Here is a 25,116-nt window from a genome sequence, read left to right as displayed (position 1 = left end):
CCCACTTCTCAGGATCTTGTTTCACACCCAACCCCCTTCCAATGCTCAACTGACCTGCCCGGGCTTCTGAGCACCTGCGTGGTCACTGGAACTGCCCCTGCACAGGGCCTGGAAAGGACTCACCACCAAGTGGCCGACCCAGGAGGCAATGTACATGTGATTGGATCTCATCTTGGCCAATCATTCCCTAAAAGAAATTTTGTAAGGAGCCAGAAATCTCTCCCACTTAAAAGCAGACGTCCAGAATTTAAACTCTGTTTCTATCTCAGAAAACTGGAGGTTTTCCATGTGAGAGAACATTCTGGCCAATGTAGCCAATATCACCAACATCTAATATAGACAGAATAGCTCTTTCCCATCCTCAGTAACATGGGGACTTCAGAGTTTTTTAAAATATTGAATTGTCGCAAAATACACATAATGTAAAACTCGCCATCTTAGGCTTTTTTTTTTTTTTTTTTTGGTGATACAATCTCGATCTGTCACCCAAGCTGGAGTGCAGTGGCAGGATCTCGGCTCACTGCAACCTCTGCCTCCCGGGTTCAAGCAATTCTTCTGCCTCAGCCTCCCGAGTAGCTGGGACTACAGGTGTGCACCACCATGCTCAGCTAATTTTTTTGTATTTTTAGAAGAGACAGGGTTTCACCATATTTGCCAGGCTGGTCTCCAACTCCTGACCTTCTGATCTGCCCACCACGGCCTCCTCATCTTAGGCATTTTTAAGTACACAGTATAGTCATACTAAGGATATTCATATTGCATAAAACCTGCCCCCAGAACATCTTCACGCACATGAAACAACTCTGCATCTCCCTGTCCCTCCAGCCCCTGGCAGCCCCCATCTTACCTTTTTATTTTCTGTGAATGACTCTAGATACTTTATACAATATCATTTACTTTAAAAATTCCAAAAGTATGCCCAGGATGGGGGAATTAGACACCCCAAGTTTAGTGAGCACCTAAACACCAACTTTAAAGCCTGTGCTCTTCTCCACCGTATGTTCATTCATTCATTCTGGACACCATGTGCTGCGGGGTGCATTTGAGTGTCTGGGAGACAGTGTTGAACGTGTTTTTCTATTGGATTGGTTGTCTGTTTATTAGTTTGTTGAAGTTCTTTATTGAGAATCGTCTGTGCTGCAAATATATTTTCTGTGTGGCTTGCCGTTTTAGTCTCTCAATGCTGTGTTTTTGACACCGAAACTTTAAATGTGGTCAGATATATTAGTCTTTCCCTTTATGGTTATTGCTTCTTCACTGACATTTATAGCATCTTTAATGTATTGTCTATCATCTAGACTAAATATCATCTAGTATCCACATTGAGAGAGAAAAAGGAACCTGATAAAGCTATTTTAACGTTTTATTTAACTCTGTATATCCAAATTATTACAGTTTCAAAGTTTCAATATAAAAATTAAGACATGGCCGGGCACGGTGGCTCATGCCTGTAATCCCAGCGCTTTGGGAGGCCGAGGCAGATCACCTGAGGTCAGGTGATCACCTGAGGTCAGGAGTTTGAGACCAGTCTGACCAACATGGTGAGCCCCATCTCTACTAAATACAAAAAATTAGCTGAGTGTGATGGAGGAAAGTTACACTGAAAACTTGACAGTTGATCGGCATAATTTCTTATTTGAAAGCTGCCTCCATTATATAGGTTCTTCCAGGAACTCAAACACTATTAAGTGAAACATGGGAGTATAGTTTTTATTATTTCTTCTTTTCTTGTTTTCATAATAAATGAACCTCATCTGAGGTCGCACTTTGTCCATGAAATCAGCACAAAGCCTGGTAGTACTTTACTAAAATGACTGCATTCTTTGGATTTCCTCATTCTGTGGTTCAAGATTCATTTTTGTTGAGTCCTTATGAGAAAAAACAGTAAGAACTTAACAGTTTCTGTCCATCCTAATGGCAGAGCTCTCTGACTTGGGCATATGCTGCCAGGCTGGGTAGTTTTATACTTTGTTTTCTTGTTTTGCTAAAGCTATGACTCGGCATACATTTTGCCCTATACATTTTAACACTGAGCCCACTTAAATTGATGACACAAGCAGCTAATAACCATTTTTGGGTTTCTACCTAACCTTCTAATTGTCTGTTAAAGCCAATTTTCTGCATGTCCCAGTAAAGGGTGTCTCTTTCTTTTTCCACACTGGCACATCCACTTCCCCCACTCTTGGCATGTAGGAAATATGCATTTACATAATTGGAAACATCTGGATTTCTGATGCCAAAGGTTTAAAGCCTCTTAGATTTAATTGCAGTGATATACAGCCGCTATTTTATTTTTGATCAGTGACCTTTGGGCCACTGTTTAACTGGGGCACCGGACATCAGTGTCAGCACTAGGGTTTTTGTTTTGTTTGAGACATGGCTTTCTCTTGTTCTCTGATGATGGGTTTGAAATTAAAAGAGCATCTGGTTTTGGTGTGGGGATGATCCAGGATTGTGTTAAGACTCATATATATTAGTTACTTGTACATTTATTTGGATCTTTGCAAGGGGAAAACTAAAAGTGATGAGTTTTATATAATTAATGAAATTTGTTACCGTTTTTCATGTTCAGGATAAATAATTTTTCAATGTTGGGTGAGAACACTTGCAACAGTTTATTGATAAGGTGACTTTCACCTTAGGACAATCGTTGCATGCCAATTTTTGTGTGTGAAACACTTCAAAATTTATTTAAAAGATGTAAGTTTAAAATTGGTTGTATCTAATATGCCCCAGATTTGGTAAATAAACAATTCTTTTTAAAAAAGTTCCAGTGCAAGTTCTACACTTAATAACACATCTCAAGTGCTCAGTAGTCACGCATGCGCAGACCAGTGTGCGGTCTCTTCCTGCTCTCATTCTGTGCCATTTGTCTGTGCTTTCCCCACTCCCTTAATTTCCATAATTTTCATGATGAGTTCTGATATCTGGTAGGCAAAAATGTCTTCTTAGGAGAGTGTTGGTTAACCTTGGCTTTTTGCATTTCCATATAAATTTTAGTTGTCAAGTTCTCAATAATATAGCGGGATTTTGATTGAGATTCTGTATCTAAAGTCCCTGCCATGGTTCTGGAATCCTAGGGTAAATACAAATAAATTCCAAAATAAACAAGACCCTAAAAACATGAACAAAACCAAAACTGAGTCTCCATCTATCTATAGCAGGGGCCTTGTGCCCTGTGAGCTCTCAGGGGTCATGGTTCTTATACTCACTGAACCTAGGGCAGGACTTACCCTCCTAGAGAACAGATGAGGTGCTTCCCACTCCTCACTCCCCTCTACCTTCTCTGTCACCGGCCCTGTGGTTTGCTCTGTGGCTACAGACCGACTTCCATGGAGAAGCCCAGGACACATGCAGAAGCTCAGGCAGCCTGGCTGATCAGGCAGGGAAGGAAAGGAGCAGAATGTTTAGAGAAAGAAAATTGAAAAGGATTAACAATGGGAATGAAGGCAAAATACGGATGGCAGTAGGTGACCAGGACCTGGCCACGGAAAGGGCTCCTGTGACTTACTGAGGCAGAATGCTGGTTTGCCATTGTCTTGCTTTCCTTTGTCCACCAGGTCAGGCTGCTGAAGCCATGGTCCCGGCCATTCTGAACGGCACCAGCACTGCTCCAGGAGCAGGAAAACCACCCCCAAGATGAGATGTGTGAACCGCCAGGTCTGGTTGTGGGTGGTGGGGCTGGAGGCTGGGGACTAAAAAAGGGGAGGGCTAGGTGGAGGGGTAGCAGAATAGCTAGAGGAGTCACGGGAAGGAATTCTGAGACCACGGCATTGGAAAATAAGGTGAGAAGGAGTAGAGGAAGAGCTAGAGGAGTGACAGGAAGGAGTCCTGGGGCTACGGCTTTGGGAAGCAGGGCGAGGAGGAGAAGTAGGGGAAGAGCTAGAAGAGCCATAGGAAGGAGTCCTGGGACTATGGCATTGGGAAGCAGGGCTAGAAGGAGGAGTAGGGGGAGAGCTAGAGGAGCCATCAGAAGGAGTCCTGGGACCAAGGCATGGAAAAGCAGGGCGAGAAGGAGGAGTAGAGAAAGAGCTAGAGGAGCCATAGGAAGAAATTCTGGGAGCAAGGCATTGGAAAGCAGGGCTAGAAGAAGGAATACGGGAAGAGCTAGAGGAGCCGTCGGAAGGAGTCCTGGGACTATGGCATTGGGAAGCAGGGCTAGAAGGATAAGTAGGGGAAGAGCTAGAGGAGTCATGGGAAGTAGTTCTGGGACCACCATGTTGGCCAGCAGGGTTAGGAGGAGTAGGGGAAGAGGTAGAGAAGTCACAGGCAAGAGTTCTGGAACCACAGCAGTGGCAAGCAGGTTTAGGAGGGCTAGACACATAGCTTCTCAAACCACAGCTTTTGCAAATAAATGCTGTGTAATGAACAGCAGAAGAGCAGGGCAGGAAGAGTTTTAGGGTAGGGTAGTGGGGAAGGTGGGCATGAGCCACAGTGGGATAACAGTTAGAGCAGAAAACTGAAAAATCTACATACTTCTGAAGAGAAAGAGGCCTGTGAGACTGAGGAGAAATACGGGGTAAGTGGGTTGGCTTAGGAGGGCAGGTTGACTTAGGAGAGCAGATTGACTTAGGAGAGCGGGTTGGATGAGGAACACAGGATGGATTAGGAGGGCGGGGTGTATTAGGAGGGTGTGGGATCAGGTGGGATGGAGGTTGAGAAATCAGAGGGAGCTTTCTTGTCATTTCTTCAGTGAGGATTCTAGTTAATCACTTGTCCCAGTGAGTCCAAATGAGTAACTGGGGTGTGCCCAGAGCTGCTCCAGCATTTATGTCACGCCCACCCCTCACATCACACCGCGTCAGAATGCCCACTATGATTCCTATGTGCCCCACCCTTTTGGTCTAGGGAGAGTGCCCCACCAACCAGGGAAAGGGGCCCAGTCTCTAGGTTTAAGAGTGATCATGGCAAATAGCAAAGAGAAGAAATGGGAGCTGTAATATTAATCCCCGTTCTGGGGATACCATGTAGTTATGCCCCTCAGTAGGCAAAGTTTGGTCAAAGGGCCAAGATGGAGTTAGGGGCTTGGGGCCTAGGAGAGTGGTTCTGAAGCAGGACTTGGGAAAATGGGAGTCAGTGCCCCAGTCTTTCACTTACTACATTTTTCAAAGCACTTCCACATCATTTATATCGCTGCATGAATACCTGTGATTAGAGGAGAGATGCTGTATTCACTGGATAAATGAGGATACTGAAGACCAGAGAGGAAGCTGCCAGAGGCAGTGGGTGACAAAGCAAGTGGGACTAGAACTTGGGCCAATGGAGGGGCAGGTGGGAGGGAGCACAGAATAGCCCAGAGTGCTGACCAGCGGCCTCACCTCCTACTGTCTCTCTGGACAGAGTCCTGCAGGGGGCGCTTCAGAGCACAACTTTACTTTCTGTAGTAACCTCTCAGTCCCTGTGCCCTGTAGTTTTATGCTTTTTTTTTTTTTTTTGATATGGAGTCTCACTCTGTAGCCCAGGCTGGAGTCAGTGGTGTGATCTCGGCCCACCGCAACCTCCGCCTCCCAGGTTCAAGCTATTCTTCTGCCTCAGCCTCTCAAATAGCTGGGACTACAGGTGTGCATCACCACACCTGGCTAATTTTTGTATTTTTAGTGGAGACGAGGTTTCACCATATTGACTAGGCTGATCTCGAACTCTTGACCTCATGATCCGCCCACCTCAGCCTCCCAGAGTGCTGGGATTACATGCTGGGATTACGGGCTTTGCTCCTGTGGCTTCCTGCTGGCACTCACTGCACTGGGTTTTCCTCTTGGCGTGTGGGACCCTAGTCTGTGTCTTCTATTGGATTTGACTTCTACCAGAACAGGGACCTCCCTGAGTCCTCACAGCCCAGAAAAGTGCCCAGCATGCAGCAGGCACATCGTAAATCCTGTGCACTATCAGTGAGTGAAGGCATCTCATTAAAGACATTAAAGAATAGGGCATAGGGCTTGGCATTCAGTAGGCATGCAGTACATGATGGCTTCGTTATTTCCAATCTGGAGTTGTGTTCATGCCTCAGTTTCCCACCTGGCCTGACAGGAGGGGCTCAGCTGCTGGGCTGGCTGTGTCTCTGTGCCCCTTGCCTGGGAATGCCTGAGGAGGGGCAAAGTACTCATCCCAGCCCTATCCCAAGGGTTCCCAGCCCTCCAACCTTGAGGGGACGAAGGCTGCAGCCACCCTGCAGCACTGCATGCACGGGCTAGGAAGGAAGAGGGGGACAGAGGGTGTGCACAAGGGTGAGGAGCCAGGGAGAGTGTGTGTACACAAGGCAGGGGGAGGGAGAGGGCATGTACATGAGATGGGGGAGGGAGAGGGTGTGCACACGGGGCTGGGGGCAGAGAGAGGGTGTGTACAAGGGGTGGGTGAAAGGAGAGGGTGTGCATAGGGACTGGGGCAGAGAGAGGGTGTGTACAAGGGGTGGGTGAAAGGAGAGAGTGTGCACACGGGGCTGGGGGCAGAGAGAGGGTGTGTACAAGGGGTGGGTGAAGGGAGAGGGTGTGCATAGGGACTGGGGGCAGAGAGGGTGTGCACAATGGGTTGGGGGGAGGGAGAGGATATGCACATGGGGTGGGGTCAGGGAGAGCATGCGCACATGAGGTAGCGGGAGGGAGAGGGTGTGCACGTGGGGTGGGGAGCAGGGAGAGGGTGTGCACATGGCACGGGGTGGGGCTGTACCTAATTGTGGCCGCACCTGGGCCCTTACCATTCCTGCCCACCCCACGGAACTCCCTCTGAGGCCTTACGCCTTGGCAGGTGGGTATGAGACAGCCTAAGTGCAGATCTCTACCCAAGATTTGCAACAAGTCATGTCAGTCATAGGTGTATCTTTGTAACTAACACCCACGTCAGGGTCTTTTCTCTACATCTTCCTGTCTCAAAATGAGAACGCTTGATGGCAGTTAATTATTCTCTCATGTGGTGTGATTACTGGAGTGTGTGATAACATGTGAAATAGTATGTAACATCTACGTCAGCATAGGGACTGCCTGTCAACCAACATTTACCCCACATCAGTACAGTGGTTCACTCCCTACTCTCCAGACGGGCCTGAATTATGTTTCTCTTGCTTTTTATAGATTTTTTTCCTAGGTATGTGCTATCTTGAAATAGCGTTGTTTGGCTTTGCTTGTCTTTAAGTGTTATAAATAAAAATGATATATTGTATTTTTTAAAAAAAATTCCTTTAGATTAATATGCTTAAGTAAAAAAATGGTATTCTGTGTATGGGCTGGGCTTTGTGGCTCACGCCTGTAGTCACAGCACTTTGGTAGGCTGAGGTGGGTGGACTATTTGAGGCCAGGAGCTGGAGACTGCCTGGCCAACATGGTGAAACCCCGCGTCTACTGAAAATACAAAAATTAGCCAGGTGTGGTGGTGTGTGCGTGTAATCCCAGCTACTCAGGAGGCAGGGGCAGAAGAATCACTTGAACCCAGGAAGCGGAGGTTGCAGTGAGCAGAGATTGCAACACTGCAATCCAGCCTGTGCGACAGAGCCAGACTCCGTCACAAACAAAAAGAAAGAAAGAGAGAGAAAGGAAGGAAGGAAGGCAGGAAGAAAGGGAGGGAGGGAGGGAAGGAGGGAGGGAGGGAGGAAAGATGGAAGGAAGGAAGGAAGGAAGGAAAGTTAACACCAAAAAATAACATAATAACTTTCCCATAAGAAAGCATGGGAGACACCAGATGAACGTTGTGGTCAAGTGAATATCACCTTACAAACGACACAGCAACATCAGGTACCCTCAGATGTGACACACTGAGGAAAAAAGCATCACATGTGTGGTGTCCTCTCCATTAAAAGCAAATTCTCAATTTGATCATGAGAAGACATCAGAAGAACACAAATTCGGAGACACTCCACAAAATACCTGACCAGTACTCTTCGGAATTTCCAGGGCATGAAAGACAAGGAAATAGTGAGAAACTGGCACAGATGGAAGCATCCAAGGGGCACCTGCCAATTAAATGCGGTGTGGGATCCTCAACTGGATCTTGCAACAGAAAAAAGAAAGTGATGGAAAAATTGGTGAGATTAAAATAAGGTCTGCAGTTCACTTGATAATCATATATCCATGGGAATGTCCTGGTTTCCACACTTGTAACTAAGGTGGTGCAAGATATTGACATTAGAAGCTGGCAGAAGGACAGATAGAACTTTTGCGCTTATTTTTTGCAGCTTTTCTGCCTATTTTTTGCAGCTTTTCTGCCTAAATTTCTTTCAAAACAAAATATGAAATGAAAGATGGGCAATTGAGAACCATTAATGGATTGAAAAATAACACACTTGCATGCAAATGCAAATAATACCCTTTTCTGAAAAATATCCTCTCTGCTTCAGGAAAGCATTATAAGAAAAAAGAGAAGCGATGATAATCTCCAAACCAAATAAACAAAGAAGGGACTGAGTGACCTTGTTGTACATTTTTGCAAAGTGAAGGACAGTTGGATTCTTCTGTTTCCTCCTGCATTCAACCTGTCTCAGATATTGTTTGATTGAAACTTAGAAAAACAACCCAGCTTCACTCAAACAGATCTGTAGAAAAGGAAGCTTTCTTTGATTTCTCTTGGTCAGCTGCACAGGAAGGGGAGTGCTGAGTCCTATGGAAAGTAGGTTCCTCCAACCTACCCTGGCCACCACCACAGTTGCCACCTCAGCAGGATCTGGGTGACCTGTGCAATGCTGTTCTAAGCGACTCTCCCCTCCAGGGCTTCCAGCAAGGGGGCAAGAGGACCCACAGGCGCTGATCTCAAAGCTGTCATCCCCTGCACCACGTGCTGGGCACCAGAATCCTGCTCCCCTATATCGCCCCCTCTGCCAGGTGGGGACCCAATTTTAGACAATGCACCGACAGCTCTTGCTAGGGTAGCGGTCCCTTCTGGTGGGGCCAGGAGAAGGGACCGCTACCCTAGCAAGAAGCTCAGCCACCTCCAGCCGAACACCCTCAACCCTCAGCAAGAGAGCAGGGATCTTCAGGGGCCAGATCCGCAGCCTTTGAGCAGGGCTGTTCCTCCCGCGTCCTCTGAGCCAGCTGGCTCCTTCCGAAATCTATTGCATGCGCCCCTGGTTACTTACACGTGCCTTGTCCGCGTGACTGGACCATGCCAATCCGTTATACTCACCCGTTGCCCGCCCAGTCGTCGCGCAGCTTTGAAAGATGGTGGCAAGAATCGTGGTGGCAAGAACTGCCGACACTTTCATTAAAGTCCTGACACGACCTGCGTGCTTGTTGATATCATCAGCGCCGCTGGGTGGAACCCCTGAGCCGGTGGGGTGGGGGCTGGAAAACGCAGGTGCAGTGATGGGCTGGGTGCCCAGGAGGCCTCAGTGCTCAATCAGGCCAAGGTGGCCAAGCACAGGCCACAGGGAAGGCAGGCCTGGGGGGTGTGGGTGAGCACAGGCAGGGGCCGGCTGGACAGCATCAGGACGCTGGAGCAGCAGCAGTAACTCCACTGAGTCGGGCAGTCTGATTAGGGCAGGGACCGCTGTTGCTTTGCTGGAGAGAGACAATCCCCCCTTGGGAGAGGCTTTTCTACCCCTTCAGGTGGGTCCGGGACAGATGGCTGCCAGGATGACCCGGCTGGTGTTCCTTTGCTGTGCTGGGCCCTGGGACAGGGAGGACTCCCGCCACGCACAGCCTGGGCCCGGGTTCTTACCTGCGGCCACTGCTCTGGTACGAGCCCCTGGTCTCGGGTGGTTTCTGCTTGCTCTGGGGTTTGGTGTTGCTGCCGAGTCCAGCCTTTCCACCTCCTGTGCGTGGGCCCTGGGTATTCTCAGCCACCTATCGTCTTGCCCTCAGGAGCCTGTCCAGCTTACAGGAGAGCTGCCATGGGCTGGAGATGGGCGTGCAGCCTGGGTCCTACTTGGGTGAGTGCAGCTCGAGGAGACCCGACCACATCTACTGCGCCACAGGTTTACCCTCAGCACTGTCCACATCAGCTGTCAGCCTGAGCCTCCCCAGGAGAGCAAGGCTCACACGGCAAAGCCTACCGCGGCCAATGAGGTTGCTGAGCCCAGCCAGGACCTTTCTCAGGCTCCCAGGAGGTGCCTCTGTTCCTGAGCTGCCTGGTCAGCTCTCTCGGGGTGAGAGGGGCTTGTCACACGGGCCCCTGCCTGCAGTGTGACCCTTCTCAGCTTCTCTCAACAACCCTGTTTATAGAGCGTCACCACCACCAGGGAGCAGGACGATTCATTTCGCCCCAAATCTGAGTTCATTCCACCTTGAAGAGACTTCCTCAGCCAATCTCTCTACTTGATAGCTGGGGAAACCAAGGCACACAGAGCACCCCCAGCTCACTTGGGGTCTCAGAGTCGATCCATGAGCAGAGGCTGAGATCCTGGAATCTTGTTCTCCAGCCTCCCCACAAGCTCACTCCTTTTCTGCTGGACAAGATGGGACATGCCGTCGACCGGCAGTCCTGGCCTGTACATGGCTGTGCTCATGCAGGCACTCAGACTGAGATAACCAGGCAGCATGTATTTTACCCCCCGTTGTTTTTTTTTTTTCTGAGACGGCGTCTCACTCTGTCACCCAGGCTCTAGTGCAGTGGCACAACCTTGGCTCACTGCAACCTCTGCCTACCGGGTTAAACTGATTCTCCTGCCTCGGCCTTCAAGTAGCTGGGACTACATGCTCACGTCACCACACCCGGCTAATTTCTGTGTTTTTAGTAGAGATGGGGTTTCCTTATGTTGGCCAGGGTGGTGTCGAACTCCTGACCTCAGGTGATCTGCCTGCCCTGGCCTCCCAATGTGATGGGATTATAGGCGTGAGTCACTGCATCATTTAAACCTAGTGAGAGACAGGGCGCAGTGGCTCACACCTGTAATCTTCATAATTTGACAGGACAAGGCAGACAGATCACCTGAGGTCAGGAGTTTGAGACCAGCCTGACCAATATCGTGAAACCCCGTCTCTACAAAAAAAAATAGAAAAAATTGCCCCTGCATGGTGTCACACCTGTAGTCCCAGTTACTCAAGAGGCCGAAGCATGAGAATCACTTGAACCCCGGAGGCAGAGACTGCAGTGAGCTGAAATGGTGCCACTGCACTCCAGCCTAAGTGACAGAGGGAGACCCTGTCTCTAAATAAATAAACAAATGTGGCCAGGTGTGGTGGCTCACCCATGTAATCCCAACACTTTGGGAGGCCAAGGAGGGTGGATCACAAGGGCAGGAGTTCAAGACCAGCCCGGCCAAGATGGTGAAACCCCATCACCACTAAAAATACAAAAATTGGCTACATACAGTGGCAGGCGCCCGTAACCCCAGCTGCTCAGGATGCTGAGGCCGGAAAGTCGCTTGAACCGAGGTTGCAGTGAGTCTAGAATGCACGACTGCACGCTGGCCTGGCCCACTGAGCAAGAATCCCTATCAAATTAATTAATTAATTAATGTACACCTGTAATCCCAGCACTTCGGAAGGCTGAGGCAAATACATCACTTGAGGTCAGGAGTTCGAGACCAACCTGACCAATATAGCAAAACCAGGTCTCTACTAAAAATACAAAAATTAGCTGGGAGTTGTGGCATGTGCCTACAGTCCTGGAAACTCGGGAGGCTGAGACAGGAGAATTACTTGAACCCAGGAGCCGAGGTTGCATTGAGCCGAGATCCCGCCAATATGCTTCAGCCTGGGTGACAGAGTGAGACTCTGTCTCAAAAAAAATACATAAATGTCAAACAACCATCTATGTCTGAGGCCCTGGTAAAAATAAATACATGAATAAATAAATAATAAATAAATAAAGGCAGATTGCGCAGTCGTGTAGCAGAAGCGTGCTGGTCCTTTCCATGTGGTGAAGGCAGAGTTTATACAGAAGCCTCAAGATCTTTTATATCCACCCCTGAAAGAAAGCCGTGATTGCCTCCATAGAAGCAGTACACGGACTAATGCACAGGCTCTCCCACACAGCTCTGGAAAGATCAACAGAAAACAGGGAATGACACGCTCAGCCCTTGAGGCCAAAATGCCCTTCCCCAGAGCAGATGCCACAAGACAAGACAGGGAGCAGGATCGGGTTGGAGGTCACTTCTGGGAGGGGGAGCACGGTCACACCTGGGGCAAGGGTGGAAGAGCTTGGGCGTTCTCACTGGGAAAGAAGAGAGCTGGTCTGCGATGCCCAGCTGACAGGCAGAGCCTTGCATAACCCAAGTCACGGAAACAAGGACATCGAATTATCTTCGTCTGATGAAGATGTGATCCTGGATTTAGAAACATGTAAAGGCTCCACCAGAAATCTCCTAGACTTGATAAATAAGTAAATACAGTTATTAGCAGGATAAAGAATCAACATAGAAAAGTCAGCATTTCTGTACACCGATAATGGTCTAACTGGGAAAGAAATTAAGAAGGCAATCCCGTTTACAATAGCAACAAAATGAGAGACGTTATGCCACAGAATGAATTTTACCGAGGAGGTACGAGATTTCTACAAGGAAAACTACAAAACACTGATGAAAAAGTTTAAGAGGACACAGAGAAATGGACAATCATCCCGTGCTCATGGATGGAAGGAATTCGGAGCATTAAAACGACCATACTGCCCAAAGCAGTCTAGAGACTCAATACAACCCCTACCAAGGTACCAATGTCATCACTCACAGAACTGGGAAATCCTGCAATTCATATGGAACCAAAAAAGAGCTCAAAGACCCAAAGTCATCCTCGGCAAATAGAAAAACAAACAAACAAACTAGAGGCATCCCATTTTACTACAAATTAGAACAACAAAATTTTTGACAAGTGAGTGGTAACTAAAACAGCGTGATCACAGCATGAAAATAGACACATAGCTCAATGGGACAGACACATGAGAGAGTCCAGAAAGACAGTCACAGATTCAGACAGCCAATTGATCTTCAAAAGAGCCACCAGAAACACACTTAGAGGAAAGGAGGCCCTCTTCAATGAATGGCACTGGGAGGGCTGGATAGCTGCATGCAGAAGAATGAAACTGGACCCCTATCTCTCACCATATACAAACATCACCTCCGGCTGCATCCAAGACTTGAATGTAAGATATGAAACTACAAAAATGTTAGAAGAAAACCTAGAGAAAACTCTTCTGGACTTCGCTCTAGGCAAGGAATCGGTGAGGAAGATCTCAAAAGCCCGACCTTAAGAAGGATGAGCTGGAGGATGGCCCAGCGGACCTGTGTCCAGCAGAACCCTGGACAGCAAACGAAGAAGCCTTAAAGGCCAGCTTCCTCCTTGCTGTGCCCACGTGGGAAGTGGGGTTGCCAGGCTCAGAAGCTGGCCCAGACATGCACCTCAAGCCTGCCTTGTTTTGCAGTGGCACTGAGTCCCCGCCTTGCAATTGGGGGTGACTGCTTAAATGGTCCCCCAGAAATATGATGGAAAGGAAAGACAAAAGTGCCAGCCAATAGAATCGCTCCTCGTGTTGCTTCCCCCGGTCACCATGTGGGTGCTCTGCCTGGTTGGGGGTCCCCTGGTGTTCAGGCCCCCTCATACCCAATTGCTGGGTGTGGTGCTCAGGGCCTTTCTCTTTGCCACTTTGCTGCTGAGGGATCCATTTCTGGAACTCAGAGCTGGGGCTGCCTCTCTGCTCCCCAGGCCCATTTGTGTTGCAGAAACCACCAACCTCGAGGGGGCTGGGCCCCTGCTTTCAACCTTTAGCGGGGCCGCCTAGTTTGGGCAGAGGCACCGTGTGAGGAGGCAGCATGCACCTCACAGACAGAGGCAGCGGATGCCTCAGGAAGGGACCCAGCTGAGCCAGCAGCCCAGACCGACTTGCTTCTGGCGGGGGGACTCGAGCTGCAAGTGGTGGGTAATGAATGAGACCCCTGCAGCTGAGTGTGCTGTGGTGCCCTGGGCTGGCTGTCTCGGAGCAGATGAGGCTGGGGCTGCAGCTGGAGCTGCCAGATCGGAAGACAAAAGAGAGCGCTTCAAGGTGCGGGTTCCCGGCTGCTGCCCATGAAGGACCGCAGGTTTGGGCTGGGCGGTGGCTGCAGCGGTAACAGGAAGTTTCAGTACTGGGCTGGGACCACAGACCCTTCATCCTGCCGGGCTGCTGGTGTCCTTTCCTGAGGCTGTGCTGTGCCTGAGGGGCATCAGATGGGCCTGAGGAGATTGGAGGAAGCTTACACTGGAGCCAGCAGGAGGCCCCAGAAAGAGAGGCTGGGAAAAGGGACAGGTATCTAAGGGGGTAACCTCAGAGTCACTTGCCACCTTGGGTGCCAGGTTAGCAGATGTGCTGGCTGCAGAACTGGAACCAGATCCAGATACAGCGATCTGCAGACCAGGAGAGAGAGGGTCAGTGGAAACAAGGGGTCCCTGTGTGAAGGGGACAGGGAAATGCACACACGTTGGGGTTGGGGATTTCATCCTTTTGCTGCCGGGAGAGGCAGGAAAGGCGGACCGGGCACCTGCTGCAGCTGTGGCTGAGGCCCAGGGATGTGAGGGGCCTCTTTGCCCTCCATTCGGTGGGGCCCCCCACATGGGGTCCCAAGTAGAAGGGGTAAGGGCCCCTGCGGCTGCTGCAGCAGCAGCACAAGTGCCAGGCCTTGGGCTTCTCAGGCTGCAGTCCACACTTGGAGCTGGGAAGGGGGCAGGAATCAGCGAGGTGACCTGGGCTGTGTCCCGGGAGTGTGAAGAGGTGTCAGGAAGGGGATCTTAGGAGGCGCGGCGCTTCCTCCCAGACACGGCAGGTGTAGAGGGGGCCCCTGCAGCAGATGCTAGGAGGGACACGCGGCCCAGGTACTGTTGGGACATGTGAGTCCCCGGATGTGCATCCATGCTGGGTGCTTTAGGGACAGCAGGCGGAGAAGAAGTCCCTGTTGCAGGTGAGGGCAAAGCTTGGGAAGGCCGTGGGGCTCTACAGTCTGAGACGGCCTTGGCCTCACCCTGCAGTGCACTATTAATGCGCCGGAGTGCCGCCTCCTTCTCCAGGTCCAGGTCTTCAGCAGTGACCCGGAACCCCAGCCGTAAGGGAGATGGCAGCTTCAGAGGCTCCCCTCGCCTGCGTGGCAGCAGAGGAAACTTTCTTCTACGAGGCCTAGACTCCTGAGATGTGGGGGAGCCATTCCTGGGGGCCAATTTCTCCCCTGGTGGTGCCTCTGCTGCCTTTGCACCCTGGGTGTGAATGACAGCCTGAGAGACAGCCTGAGAGTTGTCCTCACTCACTGTCTCTGAGGAACTGAGGGTCACATGGCAGTGGGATGAGTCTGGCCCCCTCCTCCTCTTTAGCCACGGGAAGCCTCCCGTGGAGCTGTAGGAGCTGGAAATGGCATTTCTTTTTGGGCCAGGGCTCATCCCAGAAGGCTGGGATGTCTTGTGACATGTGACTCCTGACACGGTCACATGGCAGTGGGATGAGTCTGGCCCTCTCTTCCTCTTTAGCCACGGGAAGCCTCCCGTGGAGCTGTAGGAGCTGGAAATGGCATTTCTTTTTGGGCCAGGGCTCATCCCAGAAGGCTGGGATGTCTTGTGACATGTGACTCCTGACACGGTCACATGGCAGTGGGATGAGTCTGGCCCCCTCTTCCTCTTTAGCCACGGGAAGCCTCCCGTGGAGCTGTAGGAGCTGGAAATGGCATTCCTTTTGGGACAGGGGCTCATCCTGCAAGGCTGGGATCTCTGGTCCTGTCTGCCTTCTGACCTCTGGGCATGGAGGTCTCTCTGCCGAGGCCCGGGCCTGGGCACTAAGGGCAAGGGGTCTCCATTATCCGGTACGGGCCTAAATGCAGACCGTGAATCCCTGGTGCCCTCGGGGCCCCTTTGGACATGGTCAGTATTCTGTTGGACTCTGGGGTCCTCATCCTGCTCAGGCATCGCTGCCTCACTCTCCCTTTGTGCTCTCAACATGATCTCCTCCGGACAGGAGTCTGGGCCACAGCTGGGTGTTGTGGGCCCCAAAGGGGTGACTCCCTGCTCCTGGGCCCCACAGAGAGTTTTGGGTGGAATTGGACTCTCGCTATGGTACCTGTGCATCCAAATTGAAGGCAGAGGCAGGACCGCTGGAAAACCTTCTTGAAGTTGTTTGGACACACTGCTGATTCCAAGTGTCCGGGCCCTTGTAGGATGACCTGCCACTCCACCCAGGGGCAGGAGCAAGGAGGAGATCCCACAAGCAAAGTCAACGGAGGGATGGGGAGAGCGGGCTCAAGGCAACTGAGCCCTACTGGCAGGTCCCCGACTCTCGGGCTGGGACAGGGATAAGGGGCACAGAGTGCCCAGGTAGCCCCTTCTGGGAGCAGCGGGGAAATTTCCGATTCTTAAACTCTCGAGAGCCAGGCTCTGAGCGTCGTCCTCTAGCTGCCAACGCGGCTAAAGACTAAGCCAGCGGTTTCTCCTGTTGCCGGGCAACGCATCCTTCTAACGTGCGCGAGTGGGGGCGCGTGCAAAAACGGGCGCCAAGTGAGAGATCCGCGCCAGAAGGGCGACCTTCACGGATTCGCGGGACAAGGTATGCGCGCCAGGCACCTGCTGACAATGCGGTGGGGGGAGAGGTGCAAACTATGCGCGCGAGGCACGGGCTGGCAACCGTGGGAAAATGGAGAGGCCGGCGCACAAGGCGCCTGCTGGCAACCGTGGGAAAATGGAGGGGCCGGCGCCAAAGGCGCCTGCTGGCAACCGTGGGAAAATCGAGGGACTGGCGCACCAGGCGCCTGCTGGCAACCGTGGGAAAATGGAGGGGCCGACACACAAGGCGCCTGCTGGCAACCGCGGGAAAATGGAGGGCCCGGAGCGGGGCGCGTGAAATAGGTACTGGAGGGAGAGGCACGCGCACAAAGCACGCGAGACATAACCGTTAGGTGCGGCAAGGTATGCGCACAAGGCACCTGCTGGCAACGGCGGGGAGGGTTCAAGGTGTGCGCGCGAGGCACCTGCTGGCAATGGCGGGGGAGGGGGCAACGTATGCGCACAAGGCCCCTGCGGGCAAGGCGGGGAGGGGTGAAAGTGTGCGCGCGAGGCACCTGCTGGCAATGGCGGCGGAGGAGGCAATGTATGGGCACAAAGCACCTGCTGGCCATGGCGGGGAGGGGACAAGGTGTGCGCGCGAGGCGCCCGCTGGCAATGGCGGCGGAGGGGGCGATGTACGGGCACGAGGCACCTGCTGGCAACTGCGGGACAGGGGGCGCGGTGGTAGGGTGGGGGGCAGCGTAGGTATAGGTACTGGATGAGAGGCCAGCAAAAAAGGCCCGGAACCCTAACGAACTGGCATGGCAACACACGGGCACAAGGCACCTGCTGGCAACCGTGGGAAAATGGAGGCGCCGGCGCACAAGGCGCCTGCTGGCAACCGTGGGAAAATGGAGGCGCCGGCGCACAAGGCGCCTGCTGGCAACCGCGGGAAAATGGAGGGCCCGGAGCGGGGCGCGCGAAATAGGTACTGGAGGGAGAGGCACGCGCACAAAGCACGCGAGACATAACCGTTAGGTGCGGCAAGGCATGCGCACAAGGCATCTGCTGGCAATAGCGGGGAGGGGTCAAGGTGTGCGCACGAGTCGCCCGCTGGCAATGGCGGCGGAGGGGGCAATGTACGGGCACGAGGCACCTGCTGGCAATGGCGGGGAGGGGTGAAGATGTGTGCGCGAGGCGCCTGCTGGCAATGGCGGCGGACGGGGCAATGTACGGGCAAGAGGCACCTGCTGGCAACTGCGGGACAGGAGGCGCGGTGGTAGGGTGAGGGGCAGCGCAGGTATAGGTACTGGATGAGAGGCCAGCACAAAACACCTGGAACACTAACGAACTGGCATGGCAAGACACGGGCACAAGACACCTGCTGGCAACCGTGGGAAAATGGAGGGACTGGCGCACAAGGCGCCTGCTGGCAACCGTGGGAAAATGGAGGCGCCGGCGCACAAGGCGCCTGCTGGCAACCGTGGGAAAATGGAGGGGCCGGCGCACAAGGCACCTGCTGGCAAACGCGGGAAACTGGAGGGGCCGGGGCGGGGCGCGCGAAATAGATACTGGAGAGAGAGGAACGCGCACAAAGCACGCGAGACATTAACGGATCGGTACGGCAACGTATGCGCACTTGGCACCTGCTGGCAATGGCGGGGAGGGGTCAAGGTGTGCGCGAGAGGCGCCTGCTGGCAATGGCGGCGGAGGGGGCAATGTACGGGCACGAGGCACCTGCTGGCAACTGCGCGACGGGGTCGCGGTGGGGGGTGGGAGGGCAGCGCAGATATAGGTACTGGAGGAGATGCGATCACAAAAGACCCAGAACCTTAACGAACTGGCATGGCAAGACACGGGCACAAGGCGCCTGCTGGCAACCGTGGGAAAATGGAGGGGCCGGCACAAGGCACCTGCTGACAAAAGCGGGAAAATGGAGGGGCCGGGGCGGGGAGCGCAAAATAGGTACTGGAGGGAGAGGCACGCGCACAAAGCATGCGAGACATTAACGGTTCGTTGCGGCAAGGTATGTGCACAAGGCACCTGCTGGCAATGGCGGGGAGGGGTCAAGATGTGCGCACAAGGCGCCCGCTGGCAATGGCGGGGGATGGGGTAACGTATGCTCACAAGGCGCCTGCTGGCAATGGCGGGGAGGAGTCAAAGGGTGAGCACGAGGCACCTGCTGGCAATGGCAGGGAGGGGTCAACGTGTGTGCGCGAGGTGCCTGCTGCAATGGCGGCAGAGGAGGCAATGTACTGGCACAAGGCACCTGCTGGCAACTGCGGGATTGGCGGCGCGGTGGTGGGGTGGATGGGCAGCGCAGGCATTAGGTACTGGATGAGAGGCGAGCACAAAAGACCCGGAACGTTAACGAACTGGTGTGGCAAGACACGCGCACGAGGCACCCTCTGGCAACCGCGGGAAAATGGAGGGGCCCGGTCGGAGCGGGAGAAATAGGTACTGGAGGGAGAGGCACGTGCGCAAAGCACGCGGGACATTAACGATTCGGTGCGGGAAGGTATGAGCACAAGGCACCTGCTGGCAATGGCGGGGAGGCGTCAAGGTGTGCGCGAGGCACCTGCTGGCAATGGCGGGGGAGGGGGCAACGTATGCGCGCAAGGTGCCTGCAGGCAATGGCGGGGAGGGGTGAAAGTGTGCGCGCGAGGCGCCTGCTGGCAATGGCGGCGGAGGGGGCAATGTATGGGCACAAAGCACCTCCTGGCAATGGCTGGGAGGGGTCAAGGTGTGCGCGCGAGGCGCCCGCTGGCAATGGCGGGGGAGGGGGCAACGTATGCGCACAAAGCGCCTGCTGGCTATGGCAGAGAGGGGTCAAGGTGTGCTCGCGAGGCGCCTGCTGGCAATGGTGGCGGAGGGGGCAGTGTAAGGGCACAAGGCACTTGCTGACAACCGCGGGCAAATTTAGGAGCCGGGGCGGTGTGCGCGAAATAGGTACTGGAGGGAGGGGCAGGCACACAAAGCACGCGAGACATTAATGGATCGGTGCGGCAAGGTACGGGCACGAGGGCACCTGCTGGCAGTGGCGGGGGAGGGGACAACGTATGCCCACAAGGCGCCTGCTGGCAATGGCGGGGAGGGGTCAAGGTGTGCGCGTGAGGCGCCTGCTGGCAATGGCTGCGGAGGGGGCAATGTATGGGCACAAGGCACCTGCTGGCAATAGCCCAGACCCAGGAGCCAGTCACTCGTATGTAAAGATACCATGGTGACAGTCCCTCTTGTCATGTCAGGCAGCTCTGTGAGGTGGGAGGAAAGCATTGGTTCTGTGCTGCTGGCCCAGAGTTGGAGTCTGCCACCCATCTGAAAGTGGGCACCATTCCTCAAGGCTATGTAGCTAAGGAGGAGTGGCAGGCCGCTGAACCCTGGTCTGTCTCTGTCTCTGATGAGAAGTGCAGAGGTGTCCAATCCCATCTCCCCTGTGCATGAGGCCCCCTAACACACAAAAACCTATAGTGTACTTGGAGGCAATGCCACCCTAAGGAGGCCAGCTCCTCGCATACTCACACGTCTCAGCAGAATGGGCATCATGGGGCTGGTGCTGTTGGCTGAAAGGTCTCGGTCCTGCTTGTTTGGTTAGCTGCCTTAGCTCTTGCATGATTGGGGGGTGCGGAAAAGACTTGCATTCGACCCCTGCCCTCAGGACACAGATTGTCAGTCTTCCAGGCTAGGACCAGCTTCCCGCAGAGGATGTCGGTGGCTGGCAGCAAGTCCCAGATGCCTCTGTGGGCCAGGCTGCAGAGCAGGGTGGGGGCTGTGAGGGGCTGGCCAGGAGTTAGGTGCATCACCAGGGCCTTGTGCTGTTAGCTTTTAGAGATGGCCTGTGGTAATGACAGGCAGCCTAGGCACAGTGGCTCATGCCTGTAATCCAGCACTCTGGAAGGCTGAGGCGGGAGGAGGGGTCTCACTGTGTTGCCCAGGTTGATTCAAGACCAGCCTGTGAGACCTGTATCTCCATAAAAAATTCAAACCTAGCCAGGCATAGTGGGCACACCTGTAGTCCCAGCTACTGGGTGGGCTGAGACTGCAGGATCACCTGAGCCCAGGAATTCAAAGCTGTCATGAGCCACGATCATGTCACTGCACGCCGACATGCAGCCTTTTAAGATCCTATCTCTTAAAAGAAAAAAAAAAGTACTAAAAATCAGGCAAAACAAAGCGAGTCGACTCCCTACCACACAGCCTGCCTTGGATTGGAGCTTCCTGTAGACACCCGTGTGGTTTTCCAGCTCGCATGTCTCAGCCCTGTTGCCCACACTTTGGTTGCCACATTCCAGCTGCAGCCCTGAATGTTCTTCCACCCACCCTGGGCCCAGTGCCTTCCTGATGGCAAATGCCGCTGCCTTCCTGCCGAGTGGGGTCTCCACCCGTACTGAGTCTGAGACTGTTTCCCTTTGGGCCCCTCTGTTCTAGTGACTTCTGGTCAGTGTGTCTCCCTCACCTCACACTGATGGCGGGACAGGCCGGTGTCAGCTGTTCGGGATGTGCCCTGCACCTTGCATATACCAGGTTCCCAGCCACAGGGAGCGATCGCTACAACAGGGGTTGTGTGTGGCAGGCTTCCCCTTCAAAATCTGAGGCTCGGGGCATTCAGGCAGGAGGTGTTCCCTGGTTCTGCCCAGCTCCCCTGCATCCCCTGTGCCAGGCCCATACCTGCCTCATACCCCTCTCTCTCTTTCTGCAGATGATGATGTTTTTGAGCCCGAGGAGGTCAGCCTGCCAGCACCTGGGGATGGTGACAGTGAAGGTGCATTACCCCGGTGCCTGGAGCAGCCTCTGCCCACTGCAGGGGTCTCTCTGGCAGACCTGGAAGACTCTGCCGACAGCAGCAGTGCCCTGCTTGTGCCCCCTGACTCTGCCCGGAGTGGGAGCACCCCAGTTGCAGAGGCACTGCCAGGGGGCGGCCGCCACAGCTGCAGCTCCCTCAATACTGTGGTGTAGATGGTCCAGCCTGTACCCTAACGGTCTGGGAGCACATGTATGCTGTCGAAAACACCTGTAGGAGACTTGAAAGGCCCCTGTCCCAGCCTCGACCCCGTGCACTACCGCACATCACTGGCAGGCACGCGTGTGTACAAAGACCATGGCCCGCCTCCTGCCAAAAGAAGTGATGGCTTGCACCAAGCTTCCCTGAGGGCTTCAGAAACATGCATAGCTTTGGGTCACTGTCTCCTCATTTTTAAATGGCAGAAGAGTGACAAAATTATTCAGACCCACAGTTTAGAGGCAGGGAATGAAGAAGGTACTGTGGGGCCATGGCCACACCCGACATGTCTTTGGCGGGCTTGCTTGCTTCAGTGTGCTGTCCAGAGAGGCCTGCTGACCAGTCACCCAGCCTGGGTTGGGCACAGCGGGGGCTGCCATGGTGCCCCTTGCTGGCCGCCCTCAGGAAGGGGCCTCTGGGCTCTCGGGTGGTATAGGCAGTGGGTCTGCTTCAGGGAGACAGCCTCTGAGTTTGCCACAACGACTGCCCTGGAGATGGCCCCCACGAGGCCAGTTGTGAACATCACGGTGGCCCTGCCCCTGGCTGGGAGCTCCCTGGGGCTCTGGAACCTGAAGCCCTGAGAAGGAGAGCTTGGAAGGAGATTGAGCTGTTCACTGTGTCTTTCCATCTGGGCGCTCTGCAGCCCAGCTCTGTGGCAGGAGGCCTGACCCCAGCCCATCAGTCCCTCCCAGCATTGCTGTGCATGGCTTCCCCAGGAGGAAGCTCTGGAGTGGCGCTGAGGCCCCAGGTGCTCTGCCAGGGCCTGGGGGCTGAGCCGCCTCCTGCCTCTCCTCTCTGGAGCCATGAGCTCCTGCCTCCTGTCGAATTGCCCCTGGGCTTGCCCCCGACCTGGTTTGTGCCATAAAGATTTGCTTCATTGGGGGAGGGGTGACTGAAACCACCATCCTGGGCTGTATCTGTCTCCTTAGAGTCGACTCCTTAAACCACCACCACTGCTGCAGCTCTGCCCAGCAGCCGCATGCACACCTCGGCCCCTCCTCAGCAGTGCAGGGGCTGGGGGCTCTGCCTGGGACCCTTTCCCCTAAAAGACCCTGTTACCTGCTACCGGGCAGTGGTCTTGAAGCCTGACACAGGGCCTTTAACGTTTCTGAGGTTTGCAGATTAAGCGGGTTCTGTGCGATTTTTAGCATATCCATATCTTTTCTACGTTGAATGTCTGGATCTTTCCTTTATATGTTTGTGTCTCTGTGTGTGTATGTGGCCAAGTGTTTGCAGGTGAGGGTGGTGCATGGAACTTTGCTGATGGGCGGGGGCCCACTCTTCCAGGGCCATCGATGCATCCTGGGCTGTGCTGAGGCAGGGCTGTGTTTCGCTTAGTCTTTTCAGACCAGCATGACAGCACCTGGCAGGTCTGGCAGGAGCATGCCGTTCTGTGGTGCTGCTTGGGGATGGACTCCACACACAGTCCACAATTCTTGACACGTTCTCACACTGTGTCTTGAGACCCGTTTTTTTCCATCCTGTGTGGAATGAGAATCTTGAGTTGCCACAGACTTGGCCTTCATGCCAGATCTGTGTTCTGTCACTGAATTGCTTGGCCTACTGGAGGCTGTGTGCTGGCAGGCTTGTGCTCCCCTTGCAGAAGGGCTGCTACTTCCTTGACAAGGAAGTTCTGGCCACAAGACTCCCATGCTGGCTGCAGAGGACAAAGCAGGAAGCGCATCATGCATGGGACAGAGCAGCCAGGTTCCAGAGCAGGCGGCATGTGCGTTCCGGGTGCCTGGTGACCGTCGAGGGCCTGAGGACCACATTGCAGAGTCCCCCACGGACCTGAGCCCAAGAGCTCAGAGAATTCCTACCGGGCCTCAAAGCTCTGTGCAGGACAGGGTGGCTACCATGAGATGTGTAGGACTGGAAAGTTTCCTTTGGGGACCAGAGGAACATTAGGGCCAGTTAGACATGTAGGGGGCATTGAGGAAGGGGCTAAAGTGGACCATGCCAGCTGCAGAGGGTGGGCCTCTGAGCTGGCCAGGGTTTTCTGGATGGCCCTTTCCCCATGGGCCTCCACAATTACTTAGGTCAACTGGCACCTTAGGCTGGGCAGAATGCCCATTTGCATGGCTGCCCAGAACTCCGCAGCCACTGCAGCTCCAGGGTGCGTGAGGAGAGCCGGACTCGCTCATCTGTCCTTGCACCACCATCCAGAATGCCCCTTTTACAAGGCCTGCTGCAGCCCCCAGTCTCACCAGAGTCCTGGGGCCATGCTTGCCGAGCCCTGTGCTCCAGGGATCCTCCTTCCCCAGGACCACCTTGCCACATTTGCAGAGACCAGGTGCCCTCTGACCTGCCTTGCAGAGGTGGGATTTGATACTGTATGTTGTCTCAATGCCTCTTTTTTAATGTTTTCCTTTCATTAAGGGTTTTTAGTTTGGGTTTAATTTTGGTTGGGTTGGCACTAACTCTTAAGATGCTGTGAGAACCATTTCATCCAAATGCCAAATAAACTTGTGTTCTGGAAGAGGCGTGGTCCTCGGTGTGACCCCCATGGCTGCCACAGGCTAAGGTGGAAGAGGCAGCACCCACCTTTCAGCAGAATGCTCCTAGGCTTTGCAGCCCTTGCAGGTATATCACGAATCCCCTGAGGACCAGGCAGAGCTGAGCTTGGAGCCCCCAGGTGGGGTGTGCAGAGAGCAGCAACCCTGGGCTGCCTACAGTTATCCTGTAGCACACATCCCTGCTTGGGACATTGGTTGCTGCTTTGGCAGGGTTTCCTGACTTGCACAGGATCCACATAAAGGCTTAGCACCATCTGAGAGCAACCATGGGATGGGGTGCAAGGGCAAGGCTTGGAACTTGGCCATCAGCCCCATCTCCTCTAAGCTCCCCTTACTATCCAGGTGGCTGGAAACAGACCTTCCCTGCAGTGCAAGCCACCTAGGGTTCCAGAGTAGTCTAGGTCCTCTGGGGCTTCACACCTGTCCAGCAGGGGCATCTCAAGGTTTCAGAGGGTAGGGGGTCCAGGAAGGGTAATTGCATGTCCTGCCCTGGGGCGTTCCAGGTGCGTATGTTGGAGGAAGTCCTGCGGCTGGATACAAGAGGGGTCAGGGTTAGGAAAGGAACTGGTAAGTCCCTTGGCAGGGATGGGAGCCTCAAGGAGGCAGCCCCTCTTTTTTGAATCCCATCTGCTGTGGCAGGAGTGGAATGGGATTGTTGAGTTCTGGGCACGCAGGTTGATGTCAGCATCTTGGACAGAGCCCCAAGCCCTGCCTCTGGGTAGAGGCCACCTTCCATCCCCTACGTAGGAAGGGCCCTGCCCTCTGGAAATGGAAAGAGGCTCAAGGTGCAAAGCAGTCCCCTCCTCTGACCTGCAGGGCTCCGTCTTGGCCTGGATCCCCAGAGGGGCCCAGGTAGGAGGGAGGCTGTGGTCTTGGGGTGGGGTGGAGGTTCCATGCCCACAGTGGGGCAGGAGACGTCCTACACCTTCCTCCCATCCTTGCCCGAAAGTCATGGGTGCTAGGGTCAAAGGTGCCCTCACTGAACTTTCTTGCTGGTGGCTTTGGCATGTCATTATGGTCCCCAGCCTGTTTCCTTGACTATAAATGGAGGTAATAATAGGTCACTCCTCCCCTGCAGGATTAACCTCAGCAATTGTTGCTGACACTCAGCACAGCCCTGGGACCAGTGCGCATCTGGGTGGGTTTGGAGCACTCCATCTCTTCTTGGTGGCCCCGCCTGGGCACCGCCCCCTCCCACCCTCTCCTCGACGGCCACACCCCTAGTCCACCTAGATAATGAGTAAATATGTAGCAGCCT

The 25,116-nt window shown here is 53.8% G+C and overlaps 1 long non-coding RNA gene and 1 pseudogene across 3 annotated transcripts in view; both read left to right on the top strand.

Moving 5' to 3' along the window:
• LOC105726899 (uncharacterized) overlaps positions 1-25,116 on the top strand; it is a 59,676-nt gene that overhangs the window by 18,663 nt on the left and 15,897 nt on the right. The window lies entirely within an intron of this gene.
• Positions 2,925-23,821, top strand: LOC135273039 (uncharacterized; annotated as a pseudogene).

Source organism: Aotus nancymaae, unplaced genomic scaffold (genome assembly GCF_030222135.1).
Source record: "Aotus nancymaae isolate 86718 unplaced genomic scaffold, 86718_ANA_hifiasm-v0.15.2.pri h1tg000210l, whole genome shotgun sequence".
Taxonomy (NCBI): domain Eukaryota; kingdom Metazoa; phylum Chordata; class Mammalia; order Primates; family Aotidae; genus Aotus; species Aotus nancymaae.
The sequence above is the reverse complement of the archived record's forward strand: the minus strand, read 5'-3'. Positions and strand labels throughout refer to the sequence as shown.